This window comes from Rhopalosiphum maidis, chromosome 4, assembly GCF_003676215.2.
Source record: "Rhopalosiphum maidis isolate BTI-1 chromosome 4, ASM367621v3, whole genome shotgun sequence".
Taxonomy (NCBI): domain Eukaryota; kingdom Metazoa; phylum Arthropoda; class Insecta; order Hemiptera; family Aphididae; genus Rhopalosiphum; species Rhopalosiphum maidis.
The window spans coordinates 38,908,872-38,923,798 of NC_040880.1; the positions used below are offsets into that span (position 1 = coordinate 38,908,872).

The window sequence follows — 14,927 nt, forward strand, 5'->3', positions numbered from 1 at the left end:
TCAAATGTTGTATACATATACGCTTAGTACATAAATAACATCAATATAGTAATTTATCCATCAAAACTCTACTCAGAACTTTTCTATTTAATGCCATGATAAAGTACATTACATTAGTCTACTCCCTATTATAGAACAAAGTGAGTTCTCTAGTTTTTGTTTTAATTGTTTTTAAATTTCGTTATTATACAGACTTATTTTGATAACACAATCATTTTTATATCTAATTGCAATGCACTTAAGTTTTTTTATTTTTATAAAGCTTAAAACACGCTAATACATTTAGCTTTTTATTTAATTATCGATGTCCTGTTATGATATTCTGATCAATATTTACTTTGACAAAAAATATACAACATTTACATTTATTCGGTTAACACGGAGACATGTTCACTTAATAAAAATAAAAGCCAAAAGTTGACAGCTGTCGTAATCAATTTACTCGTTCAAATTTCAAAACTATATATTTCTGTTAAAATGCGTACTTGACCGGCTTTTACTATATCAATGGGTTAAATATATATATACTGTCTAGATTTTGAGTCAGAAAAACATTTTCAATTTCATATTTTGAACAATGTTTCTGGTAATTTAAACGCCATCACGAAATGATAAATGACAATAATTTAATTCTGTAAGTATTTATATTATTTTATACAGTCCGCCAAACCTAATGTCAAGTTGTATTGTTTACGGGTATAACTATTGCTTGGACTTTTTTTTACAACATGTGATAATGATAATTGTATGAGTTATTTACAGTACTCCGTAGTTATATAACGAACAAAAGAGTATAATATTATTAAATTATTGTATTATACAACGACTATTCAGAGCACTTTAAAGTTAGTCATTTTTTTTCTTCTAATAATCACTAAAAACTAAAATAAAAATCAATTTTTTATTGCTATATATTATATTTTAATAGGAGTTATTTTACTTTATTTTTATGGACATTTACTCACCATAGGTAACCTATTTATTAATAATTATATTAGGCAAACAAAATAAGACATAGATTTGGGTTTTTTTTTTATTATCATTATTTTTATTATGATCTGTGCCGTTTTAGTACGAAAACATTGTTTATTGTAGTGTGATCACAGAATACTGAAACTAAGTTAAAAATATTACTGAAGTTAAGATATTCGGTGTTCAATATCCAATTTGTGGATTTGCGATCAAGTCTAATTTTGATTTTAAATTATTATGAGTGTATTGTGTCATTCATCCCCTCTTTAATCTCTCCAACCATGTTCGGAGCTCGTGATAAATGGTTTAAAGAAACGTTTTATTTATTATTTTTATCAAATTTAATTAGCCACCACACCCGGCCGCCAATAGATGTCAAATTTTCCGAACGTACAGGCTCAGGTATTGTTTGGGTACACGCCCGACTATTAATAAAACACTCGAATATAATGCGCTGTATAAAGGACGCATTATATCATCAATTAACCGCGGTTGTGTCACACGCCCTATGACCTATTGTCATCAGTTCAGACAGGGATTCGTTCGTGTACAAAATGACCACAAGACACATAAAAATAAAAAATAATCCCGGCGAATGGGTCGAGGAAACATACCAATAGAGAGTAGGTACTCGAGGTTTTTTCCGTAACAATTATTATTTTTTAGATCCTATTCGTTACATTACCACTATAGTGTACGCTGTAAAAAAGTTTTGTGATTTTATAAAAATCGAGTATAAAAAGTTTATAATGTAAGCATAAATGCTCTAGTTCAAAACCTAATTCGTTTGAATAGTGACACTCCAAGGAACATTTGATGGTAGTTTTACTTTTATTTTTACAGAATTAAAGTTTGGTAACTTCCTGGCACAATCACATAACATTTTCTGTGAATCATTATTAGTCACTGAAATCCACCTAAAGTGGACAAGCATTAACCAATAGAATTTATACAAATAACTCCGACAATAACAACTAGTAAATAAAATATTTTACCTTTCTCAATTGCCTATATTACTCGTATATTTCCTTACATTATATTCCACACTAAATGTGGTTTATTGGTTTTGTTCAGCATACCTACATAATCATATAGTCCAATGCAATTTTGGCAAATAGTGGGCTATTATTGTTATGTATTTTATCGACGGGTACGTATAATTGTATCGCTATAGTTGCCATATATAACATATACATATATATATATATATATGTGTGTGTGTGTGTAAATGACAAATACAATAGTATAGATATTAAAGTGTATACAATGGTGGCGGCGACTACTCACCTGATTCCAAATACCATTGGTGTTTTCCGTTTGTTTATTTACCAGTGGAATATTTATCTTCGATTTTCGATAATGTAACATGACATTGATATTTATAACTTTTAATATTATAAAATCGAATATAATAATAATTTCGCGTTAATAAAAACCGATATTTATATATTATATATAGCATATTGAATAATATAGTAAAATATAGTTTATATTTATAATCAATAAGCTTATAATAGTTACAACAAACCGTCCATAGGTATATTAGCCATTTGATATTTTGGAAAGGAAGTATTAGAAATGGTAATTTTGAAGATGTCCTCGGTATTTTCAAACAATCTTATTTAATAAACTACTATTAATAATATAAACATTTTTATTCATACTTAAAAAATTTAATTCATATATTGTGTTTGTTATGTTTATAATATACTAATTGCTATACATGTTGTATTGTTTCAATAAAATTGGTTTTAATTTTATGATACAGTAGTGTATTGTTTTAAATTACCCAAACACATTTATTCGAAAATTGTCGATTATTATAGAATGTCGTCAGTATAAATGAGTAAAATATTGGAATTTAAAACAACAATTTAATTTTGTGGAATTGTATACGTATATTCAGTGATGTAAAAAAACCGTATTTTATTTTTCATTTTTATATTACGTGTATTATACATGTATAATACAGTATTTTTTTAAAATTATTATGGTGCTTATGTGATTATTAAATATAGCTATCCGAGTGTAGTAAGATCAAATAGATCAATACTATTTCAGTTTATTGATGAATGATAATGATTAATGATGCATTTTGATTATTAAATTATTTAATGACAGTAAGATAACATAGTAAATTATAATTGTAGTTATATGGACATTTGTTTATACTTAGTTTTATATAATATATTAGGTTTAAATATTTGCAATAATTTGAATTAGTACTTGTGTAAGTGTTAACTGTGGCTACTGGCTAGTGCTTATACGACTAACAGAAGTATAAAAAAAGAAGTATAGACCTTGAATATTAAAGTTCTAAATTCTAATAAATACAAACTTTGAACAAAAAAGAAAAAACTTTCATAGATATTATTAGAATCTTATGAATTAATCAAAATGTTGCCTTATACAATTCTAGGACAGTAGGCTTTTACTGGCTTAATCCCCCCGGAAAAAATAAATAAATTGCTGAATATTGAAACTATTAAATTCATTGCATTTTTTACGAGAAATTTTAATTAATTCATATGTCATTCAGTAGGGCGAGCAATTATTAAAAAAATAACTAATAATATAATATAATATATTTTAATTTTATTATTATCGCTGAAAACACGAATAAAAGGTCAAATATTTTAATAAATCTAGATACAAAAAAATATTGGTAAACGTAAAAAAAAATTGTTCGAATTCTTAAAATAATATAAATAAAAAATTTGTATTTAATATTACTGTTCATATTATTCAAATAGGTGGTTAATTTTAAATCAGTATATATTATAATATAGCTGTTTGATTATTCCAATTCATTTATTATGTCCAACTAATGTATGATACATCGATAAGATAAATGTTGTTTCTTTGACTTAAAATAAAAAAAAAGTCGAATTGGCTATCTAACATGGTCATACATAATTTGCATAATTTTCTACCTAACTAATATATAACAATTAAAAAAAATTGATAATTAATAAAACGTAGTTTTCGACAATTAAGTAGAACTTACCTATTCTCTTAGTCGTCATAAGTCTGTGGCTTAAGTGAGAAGATTATAAATTATATAAGTAAATCAACTATATAAAATAAATTATAATTTATTTTATCATTGTTTATGATCTATTCTCGATTGGATATAATCCATATAATATGGGATATTAAGTTATTTTTTGTGAAAATATTCTAATTAGTCATTTTAGGATATTGAAACAAATTTCTGTATGTGTGATTTAGTAAATAATTAGTTTTTAATTAATAGACATCAAAACTTATAATCGTATAGTTATTTTAATAATTTAGTTATCACACTGGTAAATTAAATAACTTTTGTTTCACCTCTTTAAGTATATATATAAATATACAAATAATATTAATTTATTTTACTTTAAATTATACAAAACTTTCGATTCATAATCATATAAAATGTGTAAAACATGGTTCCATAAATAGTTTAAATTATTTGATGATAATAGTTATTTTGATTTAGTTCAATGTTTCAACCCAGCATGTTATACCTGAGAATGTGCAACAATTTCTGATTACTGTATTCAATAGACCATTGATTTTAGGATGTTTAGGCCACCAAAAACCATGCAGTCTGATTAAACTCCTAAAATTAATGTACAATGTAAAATCCAATCTATTTGCAAACTGCAATATTTGTGGGTATTCTCATTTAAAAATAATGTAAAGCTACTTAAACAAATATCAATTGTTTGCGATTATTATGAAACAAATTTCAAGTTTACTGAAATTATATTATGATAAATAAAAATAATTATATTTAACAGTTAATATATATATTATAGTAATTACCGTGATACAAAAATATGAACAAATTATTGCTCAATATAATATAGTTTAAAGAAAATGTTCTAGTTTTTAAATAAAAATAATATTATAATATGTTATATGTAACAGAATCTATAGATAATGTTTCCTAAATAATTCTAAATTTATTAAAATACATTAAGAATTATCACCTAATTATAAATAACGAATTCAATCTAAAATAACTTGAACTTAGATGATCAATATTATTTAATCATTGTACAGGTACCTATCTTGTAAAAAAATAACAGTCTACTAGGCGTATAAAGTAGTTAATAATATAATTCACTATTGAACATTAACATGTACAAATGTGTCATGAAAAGTTATCCGTCAATCAATCATTATTGTAACGCTATGGAGATATTGGTTAATAAATCGACTAAATTTGGCGGCACGTGCATGATAGTTAATATTATTTTTGTATATTTTGCTCGTAAAAAAAAAGGATAATCTGAGCGTAAACTGTTTTACATAATTCTTTACTGGGAATATTAAATCCCTAGAGCCGAATGTCAATTATAAAATATAATAATAATAATATGAACAACATTTTGTCATAGGTTTAATGACTTGATTCATTTTACAAAATAAATATTTAAAATTGGATAGGATAAAAATTATGCATTTTAAGAAAACTATTATTTGTAAGTCATATCAATAACGATTAAATTAATTAGTTTTAAACCAAAGCTCAAAGCTATTTATGGTTTTGCTATTAATATATTATAAATTATAAAAATAAAAAAATCATCAGAATATCGTGACAGCATGGAAACATTTTTAATCTTCGACATTTATTTATTATATTAACAATATTTAAGCTTCGCACGCCGTGTTAACTTGTCGATCGATAATACATGTATAGTATACCCCAAACGGTCATCATTGGTATATAACTATATATAATATAATCGTATATGATAGCGTACATATTTAAAACCTTTTCTCAAACAACACACAATGCGATAGAAGTGTAAGAGAAAAAGCTTATGCGAATACAATGAAATTCACACAAGAGCGTAGGTCGTAAAAGTAACAAGACCACGAGAGCACAATGTATTTTCGCGTGCTATATATATATATAAACACACACACACGAGTACCATCCTCTTCATCACTTGAATTTGTTTTTTGTAGCATTATTATTATTTTTTTTTTATGATTCGTGGATCGAGATTATAATATCATATTATTATAATAATAATTATTATTAATATTATTCGATTTGTTTTCCATATACATTTTTATGTGCAGATAATTATATTATTATATTATGGTTATGTTTACTATTGTATGCCACTCAAAAACAGCATACAAACGACGGTTGCTTATCGATCTAACATGTCATAATGTATAATGTGCAGCACAGTCGAAGGAATTACGCCAGGTACAACGTGTATATATCTGTACTCGTATATTAAAGTACTCTCGGGCTCCGATAATTCTTTCAAAATTTAAATGGTGTATTGGCATTTAACAATGACTTTCTGCTTCTCCATACACCCTTACACAAACGATTAATATTAAAATATGACCTTGTTTTTCGGTTGCGGACTGAGCTGCCACATAGCACGTCCAAATTTATTACGAGAATCCGTACCGGCATCAATTACACGAACCATGATTTACGTTGTAATCACTTAATAATGTAATGGTTATGACCTATAAGCCCCAAAGCACATACCTATGTGCCTATAAGCTAAGACGCAGTTTAAATAGTAGATAATATTACATTGTATTACAAGCTATAGAATACACACACAACTGTTGAACTTTTGATTATTATAAACCACAACTTCTCTGAGTTCTCTGTGTTTATGGGACTTCATTGAAACCCAAATTAACGTTGACAGAGAATTTATTAAATACTATAATTTCTAAAATAGTAAAATGTTCAAAGTCAATATTAGATATTATTTGACAGAATGATATTATTATCATGTCGAATAATGGCTTTAATTTCAGATAAATTAATATAATAATTATGAAAATGCAAATTTCCCAAATAAATGTCTAAAACAAATTTTGTAAAATGTATTTATTAATATTAGTTTTTTTTCCATCACATGTCAATATAGCCGTAAAACATGTAAATATTTTAAAAATTTCAATTGAAAATAACGGTATTTTTGTATAAGTTTTTAAGAGACTATTTTATTGAATTTTTTTATATTCTGTTAATATTTGTATAAACTTAATATATTCTTAGCAAATCGATGAATACATTCGTTTAATAGCGTGTGTGTATGTGTGTGTGCGTGCGTGTGCGTGTGTGTATTGTACTGGTATTTCTTAAGTTAAAATTATAAAAATAATTACCGTAGATATTGTATTTTAATTTAATATTTATATTTATGTTAACATTTTCTAGATATGAGGGCGGTGTTGCTTTTTCATAGCAAAAACGGATCCCGCGGCGTCGTCGGTTCTAAACAGGAAAAAAAATAATATCATTTTTAAAATATTTCAACTTTTTTTAAGGTATTTATAATTTATTTTAAATTTCTACTTTTGTTAGGTTTATGTTTATAACATTTTTTTTAAATAATTAATATTAAATGTAATATAAGTACTGCATAAGTTTTTCATACAACCATTAAAATGTATCAAAAATATACAATATTCTATTTTAAAAAATAGTAAAATTAAGTATATATAAGTAAATTATATTTATTTTTACTAAGTATTCATATAATTTCCAACAGCAGATGTTTAAAAATATACTAATTTCTCATACATTTTGCTTCAGTGTTATAAAAATATCAAAAATACAAAAGTACAATTTATGTTTTTTACAATTTTGGGGTTTTAATTTTAAGGAAATCTAGTCATTCAAAAAAACAAAATAATAATAATAACGATTTTAAGTACTAAATTGTAATTCAATACATATTTTTCCAAGAGATTTGAATCTTTCTAAAATAATAATGTGGGTGGTTATATATATATTTTTTTACACGCACTGGAATTTCTAAAGTATTAAGTCTATAATCTTTAAGATTTTTAAATACAAGTTTAGAGCTCCTTATATCCCTGTTGTGTCCATTCGTCCGTTAGATGTATTTGTTGTCTATAATACTACTATATTATATAGTAACGATTGTTTGTATTAATATATTTAATTACGATTGTCAATAAGAAGATAATTATAAATTGTCTGTAGTTGCTAATACATCATTTTATGTAAATATTCATAAATTAAAACAAAATATTTGAAATACATTTAACTAGAGTCTTATCAATATAAAATAAATATTTTAACACTGCAAATGAACAAATAAAGAAATGTATTACTGTTGTAATCGTAGGAAATTCACACTATCCCGCAATATAAGTATTTAATATAGATTCGCACTATTAATAAAAATAGGTATCAAAACAAAAAAGTGACTATTTTTTTTTTTTTTTAATTGTATATGAAATTATAATTTATTTATCTCGTCACATATTGAAATACGTTTAGAAACAGTGGGATTTAGGCATCGGCGCGTTAGCAGAGTGAGTTTTCCTAACTCATGTCTTGTTTTATATTAAAGGGGCTTATTCACTGCAACGTAATAGGGTACGCGATATTGACTTATGAGTTAATAACAATAATGTTTGATAATATAATATTATTATAATTATTATCGTATAATACACGCGGAGTGTTGGAAAACAATGAGGCGATTCCACCTACCGTATTACCTAATTGAAATAATATAATATTGTGTGGCAAGTGAGCTATTTCAGTCGCAGGCGCCTGCTGCGTTTCGCCCAGAAATTGCCTTGCCGCGTGATCCACACAACTATATTTTTGTCACGCCTCCGCCGCCTCCGAAACCGCCTCCAACGACATTACTGTAATCCATAATGAACTGTTCACGCTGTGCTCGCGGGTATCTCTAGTCAAACAGTAAATGTTTCGTAGTAAAACCCCACCTACACACAAGATAGTATTTAGCTGTATTTCGTCAATAATAAAGTTATTCAAAATCAGCATTTTTAATATATTTGAAAATCATATTATTTTAAAATTTTTGTGATTTTTTTATTAACTTATATTTTTCAAATAAAAGTTCCCTTATTTTTTCTGTAAATTATTTAACTTTTTGAAAATTTTGACGTATCACAATCAAAATTCAAATGAGTAGATTTTGAATTATTTAACTTTGTGTAGTAAGAATAATAGGTCTATAAAATATTATAAAGGCCATGTTGATTTGAATATTTGAGTAATTAATATCAATGTATCAACATTTATAATTTGTAGAAACGATAAAAGTATAATCTATATTAAATACACAGTTACATATTATATTTTAATTTCGGTAAAAACATTTTTTTAGGGCTTTTATCCTGAATTTAAATTTTTTTATTAATTTAGAAACTAGTTTTAAAAAAGGTACATCAAAATTTTCAAAAAAATTATTCATTAAAAATTTACATTTAAAAAGTGGATTTTCGTTAGAAAAACAGATGCTTGTATTGCCAAGAAACACGTATCAAGTACTACACATTTTTTTTAAAAAATGTTAAGTAATATGGTCTTTTAGTATAATAATTACAATTTAAAATAATCAAATTTGAAATTTCTGCATTATTGAAGCAAAAAAAAAACAAGGTTAGCGTGCTTGGTGAATCACCTTGTATTCAATAAAACGTATTAATACATTGTATATATTAATCTGATTTGGACAGTAACTTTCCGCCTGCCGGACATTTCGTGTCCGCCGAACGGAAAAAGGTCATTTCCCAACGCTTCAACTAGCATCAAAAATTTAACTTTTCACGCAGGCGTGACAAACAATAAGTTACTAATTATAGTATAAATAAATTATAAAATATCCTTTAAAAAAGTGGCTGACACACTTCTTGGATCGAAATCGCTTTCCGTACATTTGTAATGGTTTGTCTTTGAATTCATATTTAAAACATCCATACTAACTGAAGAGGTGCACTCAGAACCTACTACATAGCAGTAAAGAGTAGTTATTTTTATGTCATTGTAAATAAATATATTTTGAATACGTTTATTAAAGCAAATACAATAGGATAACGTAATACAAGTTTTGGATCTTAACTTTTATAGCACATTGTTACTCAATTGTTTATACTATACCTATATATTTTCAGATTATTTATGTTATACCTATTAATAATTTAACTTGACCTGTATAAAAAAAACTTTGAAACGTTTATCTTTTTCTGGATGTTTAAAATTAGATTTTTACAGACCATACTTTTAGTAACATTGATAAGATTCAATTACGATGTCAAATTTTTATTTTTAACTACTATTAAAGCGATAAAACATGTTCCTTGTTTTTCATTGTAAATTCTATATTTTCAGGTATTTTTAAAAAAAAAAAATGCTATACAAAATTTAGTAAATTAGCATTATATGTAGTACATAAAAATTTAAAAAAACATTATTTATGTATAGGTGAGAACTTACAAAATAATTTGAAATCAAATTATTACACTGATAATTATTAATGATTCATTAGTATTAAATAAATTATACAATTAATGGCTATATAAATAATACTTTAATTTATTAGTAATATACCTGTGTATAGTATTGTTTTTATTTTATTCGTCTAAGTTCTAACAAACTCAATCAACTATTTTTTCTTTTTATATTTTTGTGGAGATTTTATGTTTTAAAAGGAATCATCTCTTTATGAATATTTAAAAAAAAATTCAGATGGGACCTCATACAAGACGTTACGTTGTTAAAAAAAAAATTACCATAAAAATACGTTTATGGTTTTTATCGTACATAATGTGAGGTAGTTGTATCATTTTTAAGAAAAAATATATATTAAGTATAGAAATAAATTTACCAAAATGTTTATAATATGAGGATTATATCTATCACAGAAGCACGCAACGGGGTGAAATATTTTTGTTTTTAAATTTATAGTAACGATTAATAGTTATTTATAAAGGTTAAAAGTATAATTTTCACATATTTTTAAAATCATATCTGTCAGATTTCTTGATTGAAAAATTATTTCATACCTATTATAATTACCTAATAATATTGTGCGAAGAAATTAACGAACGGTTTTTAAAAACTTAATTAAAACTCTTAAAAGAAGTAAATAACATTAATTAATATTATAATATAATAGATACAAGAAATAAATTGTTTTAAATTTATACAGATTATGTAAATAGCATGTTAATAACAACTATTTAAAATTGTAGTAAATTATATGTAAGTTATAATAATTAATAGCGATAGATTTTGTTATTTTTATTGTTTCATATGTTGGTAGATAATTGTTAAGAAAACGCTATTGGAAAAAAATTACAATTTTTGTAATTTAATTTTGAAAATAATAATTAAGTTTCCTAGTTTAAAATATATTGTCCAATTCCAGGGAACTGAAACAAACACTATATAAATCTGTATTAAACATTCAAGCAATTTGTAAAATATATGAGTGTGATTAATTTAACTACAGTTTTAGATAATTATTACTTGTTGTCTGTGATGTGTAGACAAATTATTCAACTTGTTTGTAATCTTATATATACCTTTGATATATGCTATAAAACTTTTATCGTACCTACAAGATTGCTAAGAACCGTTTTAATATCTAGTACCAATACAACCAAAGTGCAATAAATTAGTGATTTCTTTCCACGATAAAGAAATATTTAATTATGGTTATTCAATTACCGACCGTTTTTAAGAAATTTAATATAAATAAATTGTTTTTATGGTCGTGCGTGCTAGTTGTGTAAATGTGTGTGTACAAATTATCATTATAAAAGAGTGTGTGTAACTACATAAGCATTAAGGAGCACTCGCGTATACTGGAATATACCTATATATGATACCAATGATCAATCTGCGATCAACGAATAATTTTTTTTGTTATTAACATGTACTCATGTATTATACATATCGTTCGCCGGTACAGGTAGGTTATGCGATAAGAATGGAAAAATATTTACATTTCCAATAAGTCTACTTGAGATTGATTGAGTTTGTTATAATTTTATTTTTAGATTCTATCTTTGGTCACTGCTTAAAAACACTCTTCAATATTATCATTTAAAATTAAAAGTTAAAATCGAATTTAAGAGGGTAAGTTAAATTAAAAACTGTAGAGGTATAATGATGGATGAAAAAAAAAAATTATATTAAAACAACAAATTCAAATATTATGTTTTAAGTTATCATACTACTAGTCTTATTGGTAGGATAGACAAAAAATAAATATGTTTATTTAAAAAAAAAAACAGTACATAGAATTTCCTTAATGGTATGTAAATGTTTTCAGATATTTTGTTGTTTTCCGATAAGCTACTTGGATTTGTATCGAAAAAGACATAATACTCGGTGTATTGTATTTACTATATTTATTCGATTATATTAGACTATAAGGCTATTGAAATACTACAATAACAAATATTCGATTTACTAATTTACCAAGATCATACATATTTTTATACTTGTTAAGTTAATCAGCATGCTTGCTATAAAAATATTTGTTTGGTGGATTTTTTTTTTTAACAAATAAAGTAAAAAAAAAAAACAGAATTTTGTAAAAAAAAATGTACAAAGCTATTTAGTTTAACGTTTAAAATTAAATTAATTTTCTATTTTTGTTCATTTTGTATATATAATGAAAATAGGTTAAATAAATGCTATCCGAGAATTAAGTTTCTTAAATATATATAAATAATAACTAAGACCAAAAAGCAATTTTTTATTAATTCTTTTTTTTTTTTTTAATGTGTTAATACAACTCAAACAAAAAAAACAAAGTATAATAATCACATTTAATCATCGATTACAGAGAAATAAACAAAACATAATCACTTGTAATCCATACATAGAAATACAAACATAAGTCATAATTATGATTTTAAGTGAAAAAATAAAATAGTTGTATTGCTTTTGGATAAAATATAATTATGTATACCAGAAGAAAGTTAAATTTAATAATTATTTAGAAAAAAAATAATAAAAAAACTATTTTCTTCCATTCTTTATAAAATTATATGAAATTTTGTTAGTTGAATATGAATATTAAATTAAATATCGATTTACGATGGTAAGAATATCAAAAATGATGTCTTTTGAACATTATATTTGGTTAGGTTAGGTATTATATCAAGCAATATAAATAATCAATTTAATTTAAATTTGGTTTTGTTTGAATATATTTCATTAAAGCTTATATTATATTTTAAATGAATACAATATGTTTCAAATATCAATTTAATATTAAATTTCACAGTTTAGATTAATTTTAAGAAATTTTCTTAAGAATGATCGTATTAATGTTAATCAAAAATAAATTAGTAGTAAATAAGTACTACAATAAGTAGTTCTAAAAGTGTTTAAACATTTAAAATTACTTATTAAACGAGTAATTTATATGGTATCCTTAATATTATATTTAAATCACCGTTTGACTTCTGCTGTTTCAAAATTAAGTTAATTTTCAATAATAATTTATTATACAAATAATAAATTGATATAATTATTTTTATATTATATAAGTTATAATATTATTATAACAAATAAATTGGCACAATAATTTCACAAAAAAAAAAAATAGAATGTTTAATGAAGTTTGTTGAAAGTATCTTTATAACTTTCAATAAATAGTTTACTAATAATTCAATATTTGTCCAGAAACTTCTAACAAATCATTCAAAGAAAACATTGTAATATTTCGGTACACATATTAATAGGACAATTACAGAAGAAAATAATATAATAATAAAACAAGTTAAAAAATAATAATAAATAAAATAAAAATAATAATAAAAAACATCTTGTTATTTTATATTATAGTAAGCCATATCCAATTTAATATTACTAAATTCTGACTTCATTCTTAGATATCTCGTGACATAAAATAATTTAAATATACATTGCAAATTCAGTATTATTATTCAATATTTAAACATAATGTACAACAAGGTCGATAAAAGTATAACTTACTAAAGAAAATTATACTTTTAAACTATTATAGTTTGTATTTCATTTTCAACAATTATTGAAACACGATTTGTATCTTTTCATTGTTAATTTGAAGACATAACAATATTCATACACAAAACATTGTACTTTGGCATTAAAAATAATAATAAAGTCAATACTATATTATTTTTATTATTTCTAAGGGATTTATAATAATCATATGATATTGTATTTTGTTTTGTTTTAAGCAAACGACTTTTAGCTGTAGCTAACGTCATTGCTATACATAATATCTTAAAACGTACTATCGAGTTTACATACCCGTGATTTTATTGTGGCACAAATTCGACGATAATCCAAATTATTTCACTTAAATATCACGTTATTATTGTTGTATTTACGAAAGTGTATTTAAGAATGGCACCAATACATTTTGCGAATTGTACACGCGTAAATATGCGACTCACTCGAAGAATTCATTCGCAACCGTATCGAAATCCAAGTAACCGTAACGGAGTCCGAACAACGACTGATTATGATGGCAACACCAACTACTGGCGGATCGTATTGCCACCCTTCGGCGGCACATGTGACGCGTTCCGCCACGGTCGGGGGGGATTTCGTGGTCGCCAATGAAGGACGTGAATGTTTTATCCAACATTTTAGAGCCGACTGTGACAACTGTAACATTCGACTGACTAGATTAACGCACATCGGAAATCATATTTTACCGCAAATGTCAAGAACTCGAAAAAAATATAATAAATCAATACAGGTAACTCCGTAAAATGTTTCTTTATTTCTGTTCTGTCAGCTACAGAATATAAGAAAAATGAATACATTTCATTATCCAAAGTACATTAATACTTTGTGTGGAATATATACATATAAGATATGTCTAACAATAGATAATCTGGTATAACACTGTAATATGTCTTTATATTTTCAAATTGTTTTATTTTATATACTAACTCGTGAAAATAAAATATTGTTATATTTGTAGCAATATTATTTTAGAAAAATAAATTGTACATCTTTATACTAAGCCAATAGAAAAAGCATTCGATAAATAGTAATTTATATATTAAAAAAACTATTTATAGTTTTAAAAAATTAAGATCACGGACTCAAAACAGCAGTCCCTATTTTCGTGTGTAGTTGAAAATGAAAAATAGACAAAAAAGTTTAT

The 14,927-nt window shown here is 24.7% G+C and overlaps 1 protein-coding gene across 4 annotated transcripts in view; it reads right to left on the reverse strand.

Moving 5' to 3' along the window:
• LOC113561294 overlaps positions 1 to 14,255 on the reverse strand; it is a 151,693-nt gene extending 137,438 nt beyond the window's left edge. For all 4 annotated transcript variants that reach the window (XM_026967633.1, XM_026967631.1, XM_026967630.1 and 1 more), the window contains exon 1: positions 14,060 to 14,255. The gene's annotated coding sequence lies outside the window, so the exon portion shown is untranslated. The remainder of the gene's footprint in view (positions 1 to 14,059) is intronic.
• Between the last annotated feature and the right edge of the window lie 672 nt (positions 14,256 to 14,927).